At 40.0% G+C, this 22,757-nt stretch overlaps 1 protein-coding gene and 1 long non-coding RNA gene across 2 annotated transcripts in view; one reads left to right on the top strand and one right to left on the bottom strand.

The window, feature by feature from the left end:
- Window positions 1-9,586, top strand: part of LOC117524925 — a 31,139-nt gene extending 21,553 nt beyond the window's left edge. The window contains exon 3 of the long non-coding RNA XR_004564908.1: window positions 9,557-9,586. This is a non-coding gene — a long non-coding RNA (uncharacterized LOC117524925). The remainder of the gene's footprint in view (window positions 1-9,556) is intronic.
- The window catches only part of LOC117524916 (lysyl oxidase homolog 1), a 58,695-nt gene that overhangs the window by 22,768 nt on the left and 13,170 nt on the right, over window positions 1-22,757 (bottom strand). The window lies entirely within an intron of this gene.

The raw sequence follows: 22,757 nt of genomic DNA, 5'->3' as shown, positions 1-22,757 counted from the left end.
CCAGTCCTCGTTGGGAAGGTCTATACCGAGTGCTGTTAACAACACCAACTGCAGTAAAGATAGCGGAGAGATCAACGTGGATACATCACTGTAAGATACAGCGTGTGTTGGCGGCCTCCACAGTGTAAGGGGAAGTCTGGCTACAAAGGGAGTCTATTTAATTAGCAATAGATTGTCTCAATGCCAGTGAAGCAGGGAGATCCTTGCACTATTAGGTGAGGTGGTTAACAACACTGTATCCTAGCAATCATGACTGAACTACAGCAGACCCCGGAGCGGCGTGCTCAGCGCCGCCGCTGCCGGACTGTTGGTAGGGCAGCCGGTTGCGTTGTGATCTTAGTGTGTTTCGTGCTCCTCGGATTCCTGGCCTGGTGGTTGACCCAAGAATTGCAGCTCACTGTGGACCGAGCCAGAGAACAACGCAAGCAACGTCAGAAGAGGTTTATTCATAATGTGAACGAGACAGATGGACACCCTCATATATACCATACTAATATGTGGTACAGATATGTTCATTTATTGGCTATGGAATTACGTTACTAATTGTTATGTTTGTTCGCAAATACCTATATCCTCAACACACCCAGCTCTGACAGCTAAACCGTACCCTGCTAGGGTGACAGAATGTCTTATCATACGGATACATAATCAAACTGTATTTCGGGGGCAGCAGTTCTCAGCAAATCTGATAAGATGTAACACCACTTGCCTCAGTGCAACCACTTATATGATAGGGATTTCAACAGAGGATGTACAAGCGTGCCCAAGTGCTGCTCCATTGACTAGACTGAAGGGAAACGCAAAAATATCATCACGTTAAATTGTCATCACAACGGCCATTCCCAATTTGCTTTTACGGGACAGGGAATAAAAATGTAGGTAAAATTAAGAAACGTCTGTGTACCCAAACGTATGTTTTATCAAATAATTTAAGCCTAACCAAAACATAATATGTGGATGGTACTTATCTTCATCACATTGGATGGGGATGTAATTATACAGGCTCCTGTCCATGGGGAACGGATGAATCATGTGCTTATGTTAGTAAGTTTTTGCTACCACCTGTAAATGGTACTCCGGTGTATGATGACATCTATTGGCTTTATGGTTCCAGACTGTACATGAGTCTCCCACCAAATTGGGGTGGTGTGTGTGCACCTACCCAGGTGACTGACCATACATATGTGGTAGGACCTCCACAGAGAAGAATGGCAGCACCAGACGGAGGAGATTGATATACCCAGATGTGTTACCACATAATCACATGTGGGGCTCGGATGTACTAAAGGACCAAAAAATTGTGGTCTGTAGGAGATAAAATAGCACATTCATTGTTCCCCTGGATAGGAGTGGGAAAAAAATTCATTAATGATTGAAACTCTGAATTATTGATTGGGTCTGTTCATGAATGTAACTAAAAAAAATAGTAGCAGCTCAAAACACTGAAATAGATGCTTTACGTACCATGGTGATGCAAAATCACATGGTTTTAGACTTGCTTACTGGTTCACAGGGAGGAGTTTGTGTTCTGCTGAACACAACATGCTGTACTTTCATCCCAGACTCCATTCATTCAGTGGATATGCAGGACGCATTGGAAGAGCTGAATAAACTTCGTGATGCAATGCATAAAGACACCCTAGCCGTGAACCGGTGGAATCCCTGGTCCTGGTTGACTTCAGGACCATGTTGGCAGTTACTATTGAAAATGGTGACACCAGTTATTATAGTCCTAATTCTGATTGGACTTTGCATGTGTTGTGTGATCCCTTATATCAAAACAATGGTTGGCAAAATGGTGTCAAATACATTTGTACAGTGTAATCTGGCCTTCCAACAAACTATGCCAAAATATCAAGCATTGAAACAGTCAGACCTTAGTGGAGAAAACTGTAATGACTGTACTGAGAATTATGATGATATTGAAAAGCTCACAACTCCAGTTCAAGCTTGAACTGTTGACGTGATGAGTTAACACACTCTTAGCCTATGAAGCTTTAGCTGAAAAAGTAATAAGACAAGTGGTGTAGTCGAATAATACAGAAAAAACAGTTCATTTATACCAGTCGGTAGGAGTGATGTATGGTGGTGGTGTGGTGATAACAGAATCTTTGACAGACTGCCACAAAATGTGTCAGGTTATTGTGCATTAATATCATTATTGTTACCCATGACCCCTGAAGACGTTACGACATATGCAGCCTCTCTTATTCCTGAGGATTGGCAGAAAGGCATAGCCAGACATAGAGTAAAAAGAGATTGGAAAGGAGTAGGAAATCCAACATATATTGACGCAATAGGAGTCCCCAGAGGAGTGCCTGACGAGTATAAACTGGTTGATCAAATAGCAGCTGGATTCGAATCTTCCATCTGTTGGTGGTGTTTAATTAATAAAAACGTGGACAGAATAGATTAAGTTAATAAACTAACTAACTAAGCTGGGTGATGCCTACTGTATGTTTAACAGGTGATAAACAGGTGGGAAATGTTAAGGATTTTATATATATATATATATATGTTATCACTGTTAAACATTTGTACCTTCGTCTTCTTTCTTATGAAAACGGTGTTGTGCTGTTTGCACTTCACCCTGAGAATGTATGTGTTTTAGCTTTGTCATCTTTCTCATGAGAACGGTGTTGTGCTGTTTTGCACCTGTCTTAACCAAGCCTGAGAATTCAATTTTGTTTTAGCACTCTGGGGTCAATCTGAACTGGGAATGAAGGACTGGATGTACTTATTGTTATAACATAACTTTGTTTTCGTAGCCGCTAACGACTGGGAGTAAAAGAACTGAAGGTTGAATTTTGACTGATTGTGATGCTTAGTGTTCCAGGCAGATGCAAAACAGCTGATAACTGCAACAGACGAACGAGATGTGCTGACCTGAAGTGTTCTTCCTTACAGCTGCACTTGACGTATGCGTTTATGTTATGGGAAGAAACTTGTCTTGCGTCATTACCCCCACCCTTAGGACAAGTTTCTTGTTTATGTGATGAGGGCGTCTCTTAATAAAAAGAGCGGAAAAGCAGGCCAGACTTTAGTGTAGCCTTGGTGTACAGCCTGGCCGCACTCCGCGCGTAATATTTGACTTTCTGTCTCACTGGTGTTTCTTGACTCTGTTTGTCTTGTTAAAGGTTTTAAAAATGTTTGGAGGAGAAAATACCCAACAGAGTTCATGAATATATATGATTGTGGAAGATTCACTAAAAAAAAACAGTAAAGCAGGTCTGTAAAATCAGCCCAACACATTGATATGTTATAAGCCAGGAATAGCTGTGATGCATGTGGCCCACAAATGACAATCACTCCTGACTAGCATGTCAGCAAAGCCAATATCACTTCATGCCTCTCCTTAGCTTCTGTTACCTGCTTATAGTGCTCCAGCACCCTCAGTGATTGCGGTGGTATTTTTTTTGGAACAGAACTTTAAATGAAGGAGCATTCTCAGCAATAAATCATGAGCGCTATGATGTCATGATAAACAATTCTGGTGCTTAAAAACACAATGTTCCATTCATTCATGGAAAACATTTAAGTGTACTGTTCCAGTGAGTCGTCATGAAAAGAAAACAACTAAATATTCTTCAGGCGTGTAGGAATAATAAAAGGTGCAGTGTAAGCAGCAGTGCTGACAGCAGTGAGAGATCATACTGCAGCAAGACAGAAGTCCATCTCACTCTCCACCCCTATGGGTGGTGTGTCAGAGCGCAGCACTACAATGAAGCACAGACCCACAGTGGCTGTTTTCTCTTTCAAGGCCTTGGACAGCACCTTTCAGCTGATCACATCTCTCTTTAAAAAACAAAACAAAAAAAAAAGAAAAAAGAAAATGAATCAGATTATATAGAAGGGGGTGGGGGTCACATTAAAATGGATTAGAAATCAAACCACAGCTATTTGCATCATCATCATCCAGCCCATCATTCCACATCAGTGCACATCCACACCACTTTCCCCAATCTTCCCACGCTCAGGCTGCACCGCTGTCCAAGGCACTGAAAGGGAAGATCAAAAACACCTGCTGTGGGTCTGTGCTGTTTTATAGTGTTGCACTCCGGCAGTCATCATCACCACGGAGGACGCTACTGTCTAATCACATCTCCTCTTTTTTTTTAAAGAGAGAAGTCATGTCATATTATTTGGGATGGGGGGCTATATGCAATTTCCCCTACACACACATACAGTAGTGTTCAGAATAATAGTAGTGCTATGTAACTAAAAAGATTAATCCAGGTTTTGAGTATATTTCTTATTGTTACATGGGAAACGAGGTACCAGTAGATTCAGTAGATTCTCACAAATCCAACAAGACCAAGCATTCATGATATGCACATTCTTAAGGCTATGAAATTGGGCTATTAGTAAAAAAAGCAGAAAAGGGGGTGTACACAATAATAGTAGCATCTGCTGTTGACACTACAAACTCAAAATTCATATGTTCAAACTGCTTTTTTAGCAATCCTGTGAATCACTAAACTAGTATTTAGTTATTGTCTTGTTGAAACACCCATTTCAAGGGCATGTCCTCTTCAGCATAAGGCAACATGACCTCTTCAAGTATTATGACATATCCAAACTGATCCATGATACCTAGGTAAGTCCCTTCGGCTGCTCCCTTGTTTGCACTCGGGGTCGCCACAGCAAATCCAAGGTGGATCTGCATGTTGATTTGGCACAGGTTTTACGCAGGATGCCCTTCCTGACGCAACTCCACATTACATGGAGAAATGTGGCAGGGGTGGGATTTGAACCCGGAACCTTCTGCACTGAAACCAAGTGCATTAACCACTTGGCCACCACCCCTGCATCTGATCCGTGATACCTGGTATGCGATATATAGGCCCAACACCATAGTAGGAGAAACATGCCCATATCATGATGCTTGCACCACCATGCTTCACTGTCTTCACTGTGAACTGTGGCTTGAATTCAGAGTTTGGGGGTCATCTCACCAGCTGTCTGCGGCCCTTGGACTCAAAAAGAACAATTTTACTCTCATCAGTCCACAAAATATTCTTCCATTTCTCTTTAGGCCAGTTGATGTGTTCTTTGGCAAATTGTAACCTCTTCTGCACATGTCTTTTATTTAACAGAGGGACTTTGCAGGGGATTCTTGCAAATAAATTAGCTTCACACAGGCGTCTTCTAACTGTCACAGCACTTACAGGTAATTCCAGACTCTCTTTGATCATCCTGGAGCTGATCAATGGGTGAGTCTTTGCCATTCTGGTTATTCTTCTATCCATTTTGATGGTTGTTTTCCGTTTTCTTCCACGCGTCTCTGGTTTTTTTTTGTCCATTTTAAAGCATTGGAGATCACTGTAGATGAACAGCCTATAATTTTTTGCACCTGCGTATAACTTTTCCCCTCTCCAATCAACTTTTTAATCAAACTACGCTGTTCTTCTGAACAATATCTTGAACGTCCCATTTTCCTCAGGCTTTCAAAGAGAAAAGCATGTTCAACAGGTGCTGGCTTCATCCTTACATAGGGGACACCTGATTCACACCTGTTTGTTCCACAAGATTGACGAACTCACTGACTGAATGCCACACTACTATTATTGTGAACACCCCCTTTTCCACTTTTTTTACTAATAGCCCAATTTCATAGCCTTAAGAGTGTGCATATCATGAATGCTTGGTCTTGTTGGATTTGTGAGAACCTACTGAATCTACTGGTACCTTGTTTCCCATGTAACAATAAGAAATATACTCAAAACCTGAATTAATCTTTTTAGTCACATAGCACTACTATTATTCTGAACACTACTGTATATATATATATATATATATATATATATATATATATATATATATATATATATATATATATATATATATATATATATATATATATATATATATATATACACACACCCAGTCTTGCCACTTGTGAATCGTGTGGGTCGTGTACACTGTGAGCACACCACAAAAAGCGGGTGTGGAGTATTTGTTTACTAGCCTTGCTCCTGACTTGGGTCAGGCGTACGATGGCAGTACGGATCCTGTTCAGGCTGTCTGTGTTCTTAAGCCTTTGCAAGATCTATACAGTTTGCATGTGCAGCAATGAAAGTCCCCACAGGCAGTCTTCTACGATGCTGAACACACATATGATGTACATGTCTCAGGCACGGTTTTGCCATTTTTTTCATCTGTAAACTGCCTGACGCAGCACATACGGTGAGTTATGAGGGAGGTTTAAAGGTCCCTTCACACTTAACACGACTGAAGCCAACTGGTGCACGAAGGAGGAATTGCATGCCACTCGTGAAAAATCTGAGTGCCTCAAATCCCTTGTACAGCTGTCGCCACAACTATTCGCACACACTAGCAGCTGAAAGACAGCGAGTACCCTGCGAGTGCCCATTCAACTCCCTCTCAGCAGGTGTCATCCAAATTCCAGGTAGGGCTGTCACAATTATTACAATATTCGCCAATCACGATTATTTTTCATATTTGCGATTATTTTTCATATTCATGATTACCATGAATTATTTATTTTATCCACAAAGCATAAAACGACTCAGAATCTGACGTCACTGTGCTGCAGCCTCGCTCACTCTGTTTAGCTCTCGTCTTAAGGCAGGATAATAACATGGAGGCTGAGAAGCGATCCGTCCTGCCGTTTGGATAAGGCGGCTGATTAAAACAGTGGCCGTCTTCTTTAAAGCCATCTAAAATGCGGAGTTTACCGAAGGAGCTGTCGGTGTGTGTGTCTCTGTGTGTGTGCGCGTGGAGTCAACAGGCTGCAGACTGCGAGGGAGGGGTGGGGAGGGAGATTCCTGAATGGAGGCATGACACGTTACAGTCTCCTGAGAACCATCAGTGCACGTGAGACAGTGAGCGCGGAGCAGAGAGAGGATTTTAACCCGAGTGAACATGTAAAAAAACCAAAAAACAAAACCAAAACGTGGAGCTGCCTTTACTTCTCTCTGAACTTTCTCTCCCGGTGTGATTCTGCCGTTACCGTCCTGTTCACACCATGTGCGCATCGTATACTGAATTTATGAGATCATGAGATGACATAAACGGTCAAATATCTTTAAAAACATATTTAAAAAATGAGAATATATGAATGAACTGAGCAAAAAAAAAAACCCTGACGTGGAGAAGCTGTGGTGATGTTCAGACGCACAAATCACAAAAAGCAGGTGAGAACTCTGAACTTTCTGATTTTCCAAAGGTATTTATTTGTTCAATCTTGAGCTTAATGTAGTGTTTAAGCACAAAACGTGATTGATGAGGAGAAACAATTTCAGAAATGCAACAGAAAAACCACAAATCAGAAAAAGTTGGGACTGTATGTAAAATGAAGATAAAAATAAAATATTGCACTATTCCCAGTTTCTCCACTCACAGAAGCCAAACGTTCTTCCAGAGTTGTGTAATTATACTACAATAGTAGAATATAAAGAAGGGAATAAAGAAAAAAAAAGACAATATATTCGTTAATCGCAATTATTTGTCTGACAATTAATCGTCTCCAGAAATTCCTAATCGTGACAGCCCTAATTCCAGGTGCCACACAAACATCCAACACTGCTGGCTGGACACTTAGAGAAGGTGGGGTTATTCGCGCTCCTGGCATGAAAGTAGAGTGCAGCTGACCACATTTGAGTTGTCTGTGAAAACTGTCTAAGTGCAACACGAATGTGCATTACCAAGCACCACACATAGGTGTGACTGTGGTTGGTCTGGGTGGTTTCAGACACATTGAACACATGAATAATAAACAAAAAATATATTTATGTTGTAATATTTGTAAGATCAGTTATTTTTTGCATGTTTCTGTCAAAGTCTAAGGTAATAAATGAAATTACATTGAAAATGTTAAAAGGACATTAATATTTAATGGACATAGAATTTAGTCTCTTCTTCAAAAATCACACACAGTAGTTTTTAATCCAGTGAAGTTGTTTTTTTTTTTTCAACAATTTGTGTGGGATTGCATTACTTTTTCTTTTTAAGCAATATAACACCTAATTGCCTTGTCTGAACAAGAGCTGAACCTGGACTGATTTGTCAAACCTGCTCTTTTAAATGAAAAACTTTCTGAGTCAGTTTTTCACTTCCCTCTTTCACTGACATTGTGCCCCTTCTCCTCTCCACCCCTCCTCCTCCTCCTCCTTTCTCTCTCTCTCTCTCTCTCCCTGTGTTTCGCACTGCCCCTTATTCTCTGATCTCTCTGCTGTTTTTCAAGCTCAGACCTTTTTGGAAACATGAAGCCTTTCAACTGTAAAATAAACTAAATTCCTGAATGTATCTTCAGTTATGGATACAGAAAGACCGCTGGATTAATGTAGAATTTTCATGGCAGGGTTCATTTTTTTTCTTCAGCTGAGAGCAGAGCAGAGACGTTGTTTCCAGCTGCTCCTGTTCACAGCTCTGTGGCCACAGAATGCGCCAACTCTCTGATCTCTGCTGTTTGAGTTTTGATACGAAGAAAATGAGAAATGTATTTCTTATTACTTTAATTATTGGTTTAAAATTACAAAACGATGACTCTATAGGCTTGAAATACGATTGAATTAGTACATTTTCAGCAACATTTCAGTTCATTTTTCAGGAATTCTGTGCTGGGCGGCACAGCCAATTTGAACTTGAGAGCCAGGCGGAAATTTGCAGTACCAGGCGGGGCCGCCCGACGCCACCCACCATGGCTAGAACCCTGACACTTACATAAAATACCTGTAATGGTATGTCGAATATGACATCACATAACTTCACCATGAGGCGCGAACGTCAGCATGCTGTCCTCACGTGGACATAAATTAAAACACATATTGTCTGTCAGCTGACCGCCGCATTGTAATAATTAAAACACATATCACATTTGCAACGTGGTCACCAGCAGATCACTGCACGATGGACACGCCATGCTGGCTGATGTCTTCATGAGACGAGCGCATCAGGTAATTAATGTAAAACATGAAAGGGAGAACAGTAATCCACGTCATTTCATTACTTCCTGCTATACATCTCTAGGCGGAGGGTAAATCCGCTCTTTATAACAGCATTTAAGTATTACAAATTGTGGTGTTTTTTTAAATTTTTGCTCCGCTACAGTGTGCGCGACGTTCCACGTGCTCACGAACACAAGCATGCATGAAACCGTTGCCGCGGTATCGTGCATGTCCGACCGTGTGTCCCTCCCGACAGTAGGTGGGATGTTTCACGGTTCCCCATTTCATTTTTTGTTCACAGATTTTCTTCCAGTTTCTGATTCTTTCAGCCAACGTCGCGTTATGTGTGAAGAGGCAATATGTAATTTTTACATTATTAGACTTTGAGAATGTTTAACTTAAAACCACAACTTCCAGTAAAATGTGTAAAATAACTCATGACTCCTTTAACTGTAAACTGTGCAGTCACTGGCCTTGCGTGTTAACATTTTGGTGAGTGATGTTGCACGTTCACTGAACACATCAAGTATCAAAGGACAATAGATGCTAATTAATGACAACAAGAAACTATTGCTGAAGCACGACATTAACACCGTAATGATGTATGAACGCTGTTAATGAGCTTGTATCAGTCTGCAGGATCAGAGGTGTGTGTGGGTGTGTGTGTCTTTGTGAATAAATCAAAGCATGCACATATTTGTGTGTGTATGTGTGTCTCCCTCTGTCTCCCGTTTGCAGACCCATAGCGGCTGGTTGCACACGACCACCGTGTAACTGATTCTGAAGTAAGCAACTGTCATTGAGCAATTTGAAGCTACTGCAGATATCAACAAATTCTGGAAAAGGTCCAAATGTTTGAGAGCTGAGCAGAGTCTGTGTTTATTAGTTTTTCTACGTACATACAGTCACTGTGCTACATGCTATGATAGCAACATTTTCCCATGACAATGGGAAACCTCACTTATTGTGTCCTTAACCTCTACTGAGGAGGTAATGTTTTCATCAGAGTTTGTTTGTTTGTCTGTTAGTAGAATAACTCAAAAGGACATGAATTGATTTTGATGACATTTGGTGAGCAGATAGAAAATGTTCTGGGATATAAGTGATTCAGTTTTGGAGATGATCTAGAATATATTTTGGAACAGAGATCCAGAAGAATGTTTGGCACATACCAACATATTTAACTCAGAAAGGCTGTGAAAGGATGTTGATGAAATTTGGTGAGCAGACAGATAAGGTCATAGAAAATGAGGGATTTTATTTTGAATGTGATACTGAACATATTTCAGATCCAGATTCAAAAGAAGTTTTAGGCAAACGTTTAATTCAAAAATGTATTAAAATTGAACTCTGATAACATTTTTGTAAGCAGATGAATAATGTCCTAGGAAATCATTCATGTAATTTTTGAGTGGATCTAGAATATATTCTGGACCCAGGAACCAAAAGAATGTTTGAGACATACTGTAGCAACACTGAACTCCAAAAGTTATGAACAGTTGAAATTTTATGAGCATGTAGATAAAGTCTTAGGAAACAATGCCTAATGCTTGATATTGACTGCAGGTGAGAGTAGATATTTTATTAGTAATGAAACAGGTCTCTGCTTCAATTTAAATCTAAGTCTAAATCGAGATTTGGGGTCTGTTAGTGAAGCTTAGGGCTAGCGGTTGGCGATCGCCTTAGTATTTTCTCTGCTTTCCTGTTGAATTATACCTTATGTGTGTTTTTTCTGACCGAATGATTCTGCTTTTTTCCCTCACTGTACAAGTTGCAGAGGGAAATACACAAGAGAGTTGCATCTGTGGACAGAAGGGATGCTGGACTGATGGCGGGATCCCGTGCCTTAAATTACTGCAGCTGATGCTTTGTTTTTTCCAAACTTTATAAAACTTTGTTAAACTTTGTAAAAACCTTATAACTGTTAGAATGGCCTAAGCAGAGGGTTACTCCTCTGAGTCTGGTCTGCTTGAGGTTTCTTCCCCAGTATCATGAGAGGGAGTTTTTCCTTGCCACTGTCACCTGTATGCTTGCTCTAGGGGTTGGTAAGGTTGACCTTACTTATGTGAAGCGCCTTGAGACAGCTTTGTTGTGATTTGGTGCTATTTAAATGTAATAATAAATAAATAAATAAATAAATAATATTTTGGCAGTGGGAAATATGTGGCCTTGGCAACAGCATGCACTCTCTGAGTGCCTTCTATTTGCAAGTGATTTATTAACATGTAATCTATGTGTAGACAAGCACCCAACTTGAAATCATTCCCTTTTCGCAGAGGTGAATGCACTAACAAGGAGGCTAATCCTCACATGCTCTAGCATCTGTTGCTAGAATACCTCAGTGTCAAGGAGAAAAAAGATTTAGTGCATGATTTCCAATGTTAAAACATGCACAAACACCATAGCACTCACAAACACGTGCATGCCGAATTACTTACACAAAGCAGTGAAAGGCAGAGACCTGTACGCACAGTTGTCCGTGTGCATTGCACGTCTGTGTGCTCACAGCCATTAATGCTCAAAATCCTCATTTACTGTACATACTGCAGTGTATGCCACATTAGTCTTTGTAAATTACACCCAATAAACTGTCTCCACCCTAAACTGCAAAGGTCTGGATTGCCCACGTAATATAGCACTCGTTATCTGGAATCTTAGTAAATCACGTCCTCATTCAGAAATATACAGTGCCCAAGGGAAGCTACAAGTCAGAATTAAGACAACATGCGGAAAACCCCCATCAATTCAACAATACGTCATAGTATCAAAAAGTGTTGCAAATCAAGATAACACAAAGAACTGTAGTATAACTTGTAGCACGTGTACCAACAGAACCATCTTGGATACTGCACAGTGACCACCCAGGCAGACAATCAGTGCTTCTCCACCTCTGGAAATGTGGGCGTCTCCTTGGACTTCTCCAGTTGTTGGGGTCCTCAGCACTGTGGCACCTACAGTACGTGCTGGACCATGCAAAGAGAAACACACCACATGGCCAAAATGTCTGCCAACCTGCTTCATGTATAATTTAAGCCTGGTTGTCCAGGAGAGAGTGTTCGTGATACTTCATGTATTCTTTGGGAAACGTTGAAAAGAGTCCATCCCTCAAAAAGCATGTCCAGCAAATACGTAGCTGCAGAATCATTTGGAAAAAATGGTTAGTTACTTGATGCAAGTATTTGACTGAAGGACTTTAAAATGCTGTTTCGTGTTTGAAGCACACGTGATGTCATTGCTGGAGTGCTTACAGTAAAACTTGTTTTGACTGCACAAATATTGTTTTACTGCAGAGTCTGGCTTTTTCTGGAACCGTCATTAAAGACTTACTCTGTAAGGAGGACTTGGGTGGAAGAGATGATATTTTCTAAAGCAAGTGACCATTCCACAAGTTTTGAACTGAGGTGTTCAGGATTTTGAGATGTTCTCTGGTACAAAGTCATCCATTGCTATGGGCTTGCAGGGTGAGGTGCTGGGAAGGGTCGCCTGTTTCTTTGGAGTCGTTGATCCCTTCACTGAGTACGTCAGTTATAGGGAATGTAGTGCTGGAAGTCCACACCAAGGTTTAATGAGAAGAGCTTGTAGTCGTAATAGAGAAAACATTCCAAGCCTTCTTCAAACTCATGACTCATTTTCCACTTGTCTTGCAGCGAATATGTCTTTCAGGGTTTCTCAGATCACCGTTTGGGCTATAACAAGGACTGACAGGTAGTATTCTGAATGCAAGGTTTAAGCCTGACATTTACCTTCCATGGTGTGCAACCAGGACATGAGGTCATGTCCAAGCACCTGCACAAACCACAAGCTTTAACCATGATCACACAACTTAATAAAAGTTGCCCTGCTAAGGCCAGAGATTTAAAAAAAAAAGTCAAAGGGCCCTATCTTGCAACCAGTTTAAAGTAGCACAAAGCAGCACTGTTCGTCATTGTTGGTTTATAACATACACAGGTGTCATTTTCATGCCCAGCACCCACATTCTTTAAATAGCAAATGTACTTGTACTCATTTGTGCACCCGTGGGTGTGTTGGGTTTACAATGAGGTGTGGCTAGATGCAGTTTTGGTGCACTGCTATTGTGAGGCAAAAGAACATGACTGTGCCATAGAACACCACAAACCTGAAGTCCAGCTCAGAGTTTTTCTACGATTCACTGTTCAGATGGACCTTATGTAGGCAGGTTCACAACACACATACTGTACACTGCTTGCACTCACAAGAAAGTGCATGTCATGTATGTCTGTGCATAGCATATATGGTATTACAATAAAGAATCCTTGAATTATTGCCCAGATTCCTCTTCTTCACCAGTTACAATAAAAACTGAATTGAAAACAAAAATTAAAAAACAAAATAAAATTCAAAGCAATTAATGTACAGCAAAACTCGCATATAACGGATTCACGTGGACGAGCGAATTTTGTCCTCTAAAATGAACAAAATGTGTTTTGTCTGTTATACTCGAAATCCGCTATATGTATAAAACGGACAAAATCAGTTATATGTATGTAACAGATTAGTTACAGTCAGGAGGTGCCAAATGATCTACGGGGAATCCCCAGTATCAATTTATTTATTATTTTAATTTATTATTATTATTATTATTGATGTTGTTGTTGTTATTATTATTAATGATAACAATAATAATTTATTTATATGTAAATTCAAATATGTAAAATGGTCATAACAGTCCCTAGTTGCACAAGCGTTTCACAATTTATATCTTTATTACATACAGTATTTTATGATGACACAATTAACCAAGTGGTTAGTGTGCCTGGTTTCAGTGCAGAAGGCTCCTGGTTCAAACCCAACCCCGCCACATTTCTTCATGTAGTGTGGAGTTGAGTCAGGAAGGGCATCCAGCTTAAAACTTGTGCCAACTCAACATGCAGGTCCACCTTGGATCTGCTGTGGCGATCCCAAGTGAAAACAAAGGAGCAGCCAAAGGGACATAATTTTACAAGTATATTATTAATGTTTTTAAGCAACAATATCATCAAAAATTTCGAGAAGCACATAGAACCTTTATTATTAAACATACATAACAGAGCCTGACTGTTTCATGGCATTGTTGCATGCAAATGTTATTTTAAAGATTGGCCAGCAGATGTCGCCATATCCAATTGTATCAAAAGCTTCAAAACACTGAACCATTGCTTCATATTGATTCAGTGGTTCAAAATGCTTTGGTTTCTGTCACTAATTTTCATGAATAAAACACATCAGCAACCAGTAACTATTATCACATATAAGCCCGGATAGACTTATAATCATGAATATTTTGATGTTGTGTTGCAAACTGGGATGTTAATTATCCTGCGACGACTTTTAAACACTTACTGAAGAAGGAAGCACAGAGTAACTCACCAAGATCTTCTCACATAACGTCTAATCCAGTGTGCTTCTCTCTCGATGTTATTGGCATCCAAAACAGTTTCCTCCGGTTCTATTGTCTTTCTGCAGAGTTTGACTCATTTTGTTTGGCTGCGGTACAAAGTTTTTCTACAACTCCGTAACTCTGTGGCCATGCAATGACATCGACGTGCGTGTGACCCATTTAAATTCTCTGTCGCGTTGTTGGGCATCTTAATGCAATTTACTGCAGGAACAGTGGCTTCTTCTAGATTAATTTGTCCCTCAACGAGCTCCACTTCTTTATACAGTCATCAACCTTCAAACTAACGTCATGGTACATGCAATTTCCCTCCATGAATTTCAGGTCATTTGAGTGTCTTTTTAGTTTTCTGACTCCGTGTTGTAAAGATAACAAATGTTGACAAATGTTCCTCTGTTTGATCCATGATCGAAATGTAATCCCTGCGGGAGTCTTCCCAAGGGATCAGTAACGTTCCATCTAATCTAATCTAATTGGTGTGCGCACTGCAAAAACGTTTAAAATATGACGGAAGAGGAAGGACTGAAACCAGAAAAGTGAACAACCACAGCCTTTGCGGTCTCAGTCGCTTTGTCTGGGCTATGGAGAGGGTTTGCAGCCACACAGAAGGCTGTGATCTAAAGCGGTTGTCTTTGCGGTTGTCAGGGATATGTGTGAAACTTAACATCATATTACAGCGCAGGCAGCAAGCACCATTTTGTTAATAATCGCTGGCCGTGAATAAAGGCCCGCCTCCGTCTGAGCACAGTTTGAAAAAAATAAACGCCCGGATTTTAATCAAGGAAATACGGTACCCATTTCTAATGTCACTGCTGAAGTTCATTTCATACCTCTGTTGTGACTGCAAAGTTTTTTTGTTTTTTTTTACGGAACTCCATTGCAATGGGATGGGATGGGGTGGGACGTTTTGTCGGATGTGAGCAAAAATCTGTTATACAAAATCCAGTATGTACAGTGGAAAACCAAACAAAAATATTTGGACTTTTGCTTTTGTCCAATGCTTTAGGCATGTTTTACTGGATTTTCAAAAGTATTTTACTAGTGTGGGAGGTTGTATTCCGGCTCTCACAGGAATAAAAGCCAGGAACAAAAGAATAATAAAAGAATAAACACCAATAATAACAGCACACCACAGCAATGCACAAAAATCTCAAATTAAAGAACTGATAATAAACACGAATCACATTTTTCTTGTAGAGTTTCTAATGCTGTGGGCCAACAATCTGTGTCCATTTGACAATTTATTTTGTCCACACTATGTGAAATAACATCCAACGTGTTGTCCAGCACACATTTATTTGCTTACTTTTGGAATTTAAGAGTCCTTTTGTTACACACCACTGACTGTAGTGTTTTTAGGGCTTCCTGCATAAATCCATTGTTCACATCTCCAGTGTTGCCATGGGCCGACAATCTGCATCCAATTGATGATTTGTTCTGTCTAAATCATGTCAAGCGACCCATATGTTGTCAAGCACATGTTTATTTGTTCATTTTGTTTGTTTTTTTAATTTAAGAGTCCTTTTGTTACACTCCACAGACTGTCGTGTTTGCTTACTGCCTAAATCCACTGTTCACATCTCCATGTTAGTGTTGGCCAGCAATCTGCAACTGGCTTATGATTTTTCTGTCCAAATCATGTCAAACATCTAATATGTTGTCCAACACACATTTAATTGTCCATCTGCCACATTTTTTGGAATTCAAGAGTCCTTACTCTACCAGTTAAAAAAACTGGACACACTTTACCATTCACACTTTTGACTAGTAGTGCACGTTAAGGCTGTGGTGTGCATACAGTGGGTAAAAAAGTATTTATGACTTTACCATTTTTCTCAGTAAATATATTTTTAAAGGTGCTTTTGAAATGAAATTTTCACCACATGTTAGTAACAAATAATAACCAAATAATAAACACATATAAAAGAACCAAGACAAATAAGTACAGAAATTAAGTTATTTTATTTATTTAAAATGATACAGGGAAAAAGTATTGAACACATGAAGAAAGGGAGGTGCAAAATGCATGAAAAGCCAAGACACCAGCTGAAATTGATCAGTAATTAGAAAGAAATCCTGCCCCTTGTCAGTGCAAATTAATATCAGCTGGTTCAGTCCCAACTTATGACCTAAAAAAAGGTGTCTCATTACCAAGGTGTCACACAAGACACCTCATGATGGGTAAAAACAAAGAGCTTTCTCAAGGTCTTTATTTATATTTTATATTCTTTATAACCTTATTGTTGCAATACTTATTGATAGCACTGGTTACAGAAAAATTTTCTAAATTTCTGAATGTTCCAGTGAGCACTGTTGGGCCCCATAATCTGAAGTGACCAGGTGCTCCTCACAAGATTTCTGACAGAGGAGTGAAAAGAATTATCAGATCAGTTGCCCAACTGAACAACTGTCTAAAAAACCCCAAAACAAAATAAAATAAAAAAAACAAAAAAAAAAACAACACCACCAATACATAATGCACTCAACCACCATAGCCTGCATGCACTCTCACCAAACAAGATTCCACTGCTGAAGAAAAAGCATGTTGAAACGCATTTAAAGTTTGCTGCAAACATTTAGACAAGCCTATGAAATACTGAGAAAATATAGTCGGATTAGATGAGACCAAAACTGAAGTCTTTGGATGCCATCATACACACCATGTTTGGATGTCAAATGGCACTGTACAGCACCCCAAAAACACCATACAAACAGTAAAGTTTAGATGTGGGAACATCATGGTGTGGGGCTGTTTTTCAGCAGACAACACTGACAAACCACATTTAATTGAAAGAAGGAAGAATGGAAAAAATGTACAGAGACATTCTTGATAAAAATCTGCTGCCATCTACCAGGATAGTGAAAATGAAACAAGGGTGGTCATTTCAGCAAGATAATGATCCCAACAACTTTTTAGAGAATGAAAACAAAGCTGCTAGAATGACCCAGCCAATCACGTGACTTAAATCAAACAGAAAATCTATGAAAAGAACTAAAGATCAGAGTTTATAGAAGAGGTCCACGGAACCTTCAATATTTGAAGACTGTTTGTGTGGAAAAAATGGGCCAAAATCACACCTAAGCAATGCATGTGACTAGGAGGCATCTTGAAGATGTCATTATCAACAAAGGCTTTTGTACAAAGTATTAAATAAATTTCAGTAAGTGTGTTCAATATTTTTCCCTGTGTCATTCCATTTAATTACACAACTTAATTTCTGTACTTGTTTTGATTTCTTTGTACGTGTGGATCATTTGAGTTGTTACTGACATCTGGTGAAAATTTCATGTCAATAGCACCTTTAGAAATATTTTTCTGAAAGAGTGTGCAAAGAAAATTTTGAAATGTTCAAAATCTCTGTCACGCATTAATTATGTGAACTTCATGTGAACATTGCACAAACAATTAAAAAACACTGCATGTGAGTGTGAGTGATTGCTTCAGCACACCGCATCACAGCGCAGCGCATCTGATCGATTATAACGAGATGTTAAATCTATCATAAATATACTTTTACAGCTGCTTATGATGAGGAATGAACATGCAACTGTTTTACCAAGCTATTACAATATAAATATTACACTAATGACCTTTTTAGATGGTTCCAAATGTGTTCTCCACCTCATGAAGTGCACAAGAGAGAGAGAGAAAAAAGCTGCAGCTGTAACGGTCCTCTGTGATTCCGGACGCGATTAGAGGTGTTTTCAACTGCCAAACCCTGAGAGAAAATGATTAATCTGCTATGAAATAATTGCATTATATACGCAGCATATAGTGCACAAAGCACAGCATCCAGCTGGGAATATAGCGGGTGGCATTTTCATGACGAAGTGCGCGAGAGTACGGAGCCAAATTGCATGCAAGTGTCAAGGCAACTTTATCCTTCTAAACACAGTAGTGTGCTAAAACTAGACCAGCACTGCAAGAGGAAAGTCCCTGATTTAAAGCCACCCAGCCACCTGTTTTACATTTTGTGCTGTGGAGCACTTTCTTTTCTATAATACTTGTTGCTCAGTTGTTGTTGTTGTTCATTCGGCTACTCACGGTTTTTGTTCGGGGTCGCCACAGCGGATACAACCAGACCCGCATTGGTAATTGGCACAAGTTTTACACCGGATGCCCTTCCTGGCGCAACTCCAGTTGTACCTGGAGAAACACACACAGCTGCTGGTGTTCCAGAGAGGTCTCCCATCCAAGTACTAACCAGATCCTGCTCTGCTTAGCTTCTGAGATCTGACGGGATCAGGCTGACACAGAGTAGAGCGGCTGCCCATAATACTTGTTGCTCAGTATGAATCCTTAAGTCAGTCGGTTGTGACATGACATGTAATGATATGTTATGATAATGATACTGTGTTGGCTGACTTGTTATAAAAGATTCTGCAACTTGTCTCCTCAAGTTCAGGTCAAGTACTGGAACACAGACTACCCCAAAGCCCATGCTTAGATGATGGCAACCAGGCAGATAACCAGTCTGTCTACAAGTCTTGAAACTCACCAGTCTACTGCAGCCAAGAGAAGGCCAAAGCATTGCAGGGTGTTCAACACAGAGGCACCTACATGCTGGATAGCAAGCCAACTGCAGAGGGTATAAAAGATATTAAGTATCACTTTTTTTGTTTGTTTGTTTTTGTCTTTTGGACAAAGAAAATTTATGTGCTGAAGTTAAAATGTTCATTGTTTTACAAATAGCTTGCCGGTTACCAGTGGCGGTTCTAGACTGAATTACTCCCCAGGCAAGACCCTCTCCGTGCTCCCCCATTTTATTTATTTATTTATTTTGCCAAAAACGGCCATTTTTAAAAATGATTTTATTATTATTTTTTCTAATAATTTACAAGTGCCCCTGAAATTGCAATTGAAATTGACATTAAAAGACTGCAGGCCTAAATATAAGTCTTATACAAAACATCCATGAATTACAAATTTGAGTACACATGTCCTTAGATGTTGAATGTCTGTCATTGGACGATTTATTAATCTGTCTTTCAGGGAGGAACACTTAGCTCTTTGATTAAGGTGCATATTTGTCTCGTTTAGCTAAATATTTAGCTTGGTGCTTGTAAATATTAGGCTAAATGTGGAAATATTTAGCATTAATTAATCTGCAAATGTTTTATGATTGACAGAAATTTGATCATGTATTATTTTCCTTTTTTCTCCCTAATTTTCATTTGTGAATCAAAAGAAAATCTAAACTGAAGTGTTACTAGCCTCATTTTAAATTTTGTCATTATTATTATTATTATTATTGTTGTTGTTGTTATTATTTTGTCAATGTATATCATAATAAAAAGAGATTTTCCAGCTGCTGGAAAATGGATAATATACACTTTTGCAGGCACACACAAAAAAGGTCAGATTCAAGTCACTTCAGCTAGAAATGTGGACGGAGCTGAGATTCAAACCTGTTGTTCCATCCTGTCTGTCCGCTTTCAAATGCCTTTTATTTCATAAAGTAGCTGTCTGCCTCATTCGCTGGAGTTCTGGTTCTGCTCTGCTGCATCGTAAGTGGACTTCTTCCAAAGCGGAGGTGCCATGGAGGTGGAGCAGTGAGGAGCAGTGAGCACGATGCTCCGTCTGGAGTCGCGCAGCAGAGTGCACCGGCCGAGGAGGAGTGCGCCTGTCCCCGGTTATGCACAAGACAACTGCTGAACTTCTGTCACTAATTCTGTTCTGTGCATGTCAGCATGCAGGGGCACCTGCTTTTTGCTGCTGGATATAAATTTGCCACTTCCTCACACAGTGATATGATAACTGCTTTGCGATGCAGAATTATAATTTTTTTTTAAGTGCTTGTGCCGCCCCTATATGTGTCACGAAAAAATGTGCCCTGGCGACTGTCTGCCTCGCCTGTACCAAAAACCGCATCTGCTGGCTACAAAGAGAAGGGACATTCATTTGATTCATCTAGGTTTCCCATATGGAATTCTGTCCTTTATTTGTGTGTGCCAAAAAGATGAAAAATTCCACAGTCCATGATACTCAAAAAAGTTCTTATTCTGTTCCAGTTTTCTCCAACCAAAAAGAGTATTCAACAGAAATGTAAGACGTGAAAGGCTTTTTTCTCTGTGAGAATCTGGGTTTGAGATGTTCCTATCTTCATCGTCAAACATGCTGTCCCACTAACCCAACAGCATTCTTCCTCCTGGGGAGCGTTACCTAAATGCACAAAAAACCCACCGCAAATCTCAGTAGGAGAGGCCTTCCTCTAAGATTAGGGCGGTAAAGCAGAGCTTTGGCACCAGCAGCAGTGGGCAGCCTGGAAGAATGTCGGCTAAAAAGGAGTCTTCATGGAAAATAATTCATAAAATCATGATAATATTCAGAAATCAGCTCATCTGTACTCCAAGTCAGCTTCTCAGGCAGCTGAATGCTGACTGCTAAAAACAAACAATCAAGGATGTCCTGATCAAGTTTTTTCCCAATCTGAGTCATTTAAATAATGCGGATCTGCCCGAAACTGAGTCCTGATTTGATACTTGCATTTTCCAAGATACTACAGTGCACAATGTATATGAACAGCTTTGCAGTGCATAAAGAAAAAATGACTAATGGTCTGTATGGTGCCTGAAAACACTGATTAATCAGGATGATGAGAAAAACTACCTGATTGGCCAGTCAGATGTCTACTACACAGTGCATCAGTCAAAAATTGACTTGGTGAGTATTTGAAGCAAACCAGAGCATAGACATGCTTTTGAATGCATGCTGTGATTCTGCTGGTAAGCTAGCAGCAAGAATGGAAGTGAATAGAATGGTGGCTACAGTTACAGTGGCACAGCGATTATGAAACAGATCGATGCTGGAATGTTGACTGATCGGTGTGAGACTTGTGTCTGATTTTGATTAATCAAAAATTGCCTTGATCGGGCCTGATTATTATTATTATTATTTGCAGTTGGCTCAGTACAGCTATAAAAACAAACAAACAATGGGCATCATGCTTCAACCATTCATACGAACAGATTCGTTTATAAGTGGTGTACAGAAGTGATTAAATAGAACTTATTTATTTATAAATGTTCTCATATTTTAAGGAGTTTTTTGTGGGTACAAACAAAATTTATGAATCGTCCAGACATGTAGTAGGAGACATACAGTTAGTGTAAGAAGAAAATGTAACTCCTATATAGGTTCTGAGGTCCACTGGTGCCAGTGGATTTGATAAGATAAAGCAGATAAGAGTCGAGGTGTTGGGGTTTGATTTGGCTGATGTCGTTCATGTGATCGTTTGGTTCATGGGTTATGTCTGTATTGTCTGTTTCAGGGGTGTGATGTTTGTTACCGGTTAGGTCCTGGTCCACAGCTGCGCTCGGTTGTCAGGGTTATTCCTGACAGCTGAGTGCGGTGTTTTGACAGCTTGTCACTGTGAGGGCCCCATCCCTCATGCACTTATTGTGTTTCTCTTTTATGCTTTGTGTCTTTTATTTCCTCATTGCATTTATTGTATTGCTGTTGTTCACCATGGTGTCGGTTGGGGTTAATGCCATTGTTCTGGTTTTATTTTCCACTTGGGTTGTCCGTTTATTTTTAAACTCAGGGCATTCTTTGATTTTCCCCCACGTGTCCCTGCTGGTCCATTCGCCCTTGTCACACCTGTTGGTAATTAGTACAGTTTGTATTTAAGCATCTCCTTCCTCACAGTTAGTTGCCGGTCGATTTACTTTGAATCCCTTTGAATCCATATGTACAAGGTCTGTTAGAAAAGTATCCGACCTTTTTATTTTTTGCAAAAACCATATGGATTTGAATCACGTATGATTGCATCAGCCAAGCTTGAACCTTCGTGCGCATGCGTGAGTTTTTTCACGCCTGTCGGTTGCGTCATTCACCTGTGAGCACGCTTTGTGGGAGGAGTGGTCCAGCCCCCTCGGCGGATTTTTATTGTCAGGAAAATGGCCGAGCGACTGCCGCTTTGCTGCATCAAAGTTTTTCAGAAACTGTGAGAGACAACCAGGTGAAACCATTCGGAAAATTCAGATGGCTTTCGGTGAAGATCTTATGGGCATCACACAGATTAAGGAGCATTACAACCGGATTAAAGACGGCGCACAGCAGCTGAGGGCACGCCGCACTTCGAGTGGCCATCGACAGGCTGAAACGACCAGATCATTTCCAAAGTGAAGGCTGTGTTGATCCGGGACATCGTCTGACTACCAGAGAAATGGCAAGAGAGGTGGACATAGTAAGGACACAGTCAGGTAACATGAGTGGGAATCAAACCAACGTCTACTTAGTGGTAGCCCAGATCATTATCTACAGAACTACCTGTTACAGTAATACAGGAACAGACAATATTTCATTACTTTGAAGTAGTTGTAGTTTGAAAATCCCTGCACATCAAACTGCACATCATTATAAATTTGAAGTTATCTTATTATAAGTTATATTATTAGTTGTTTAACTCTATAATTTCAATTGAAATATAACACTAAAGTATTTTGCATAG

Source organism: Thalassophryne amazonica, chromosome 2 (genome assembly GCF_902500255.1).
Source record: "Thalassophryne amazonica chromosome 2, fThaAma1.1, whole genome shotgun sequence".
NCBI classification, from domain to species: Eukaryota; Metazoa; Chordata; class Actinopteri; order Batrachoidiformes; family Batrachoididae; genus Thalassophryne; species Thalassophryne amazonica.
This window is presented reverse-complemented; position numbering and strand designations above follow the sequence as displayed.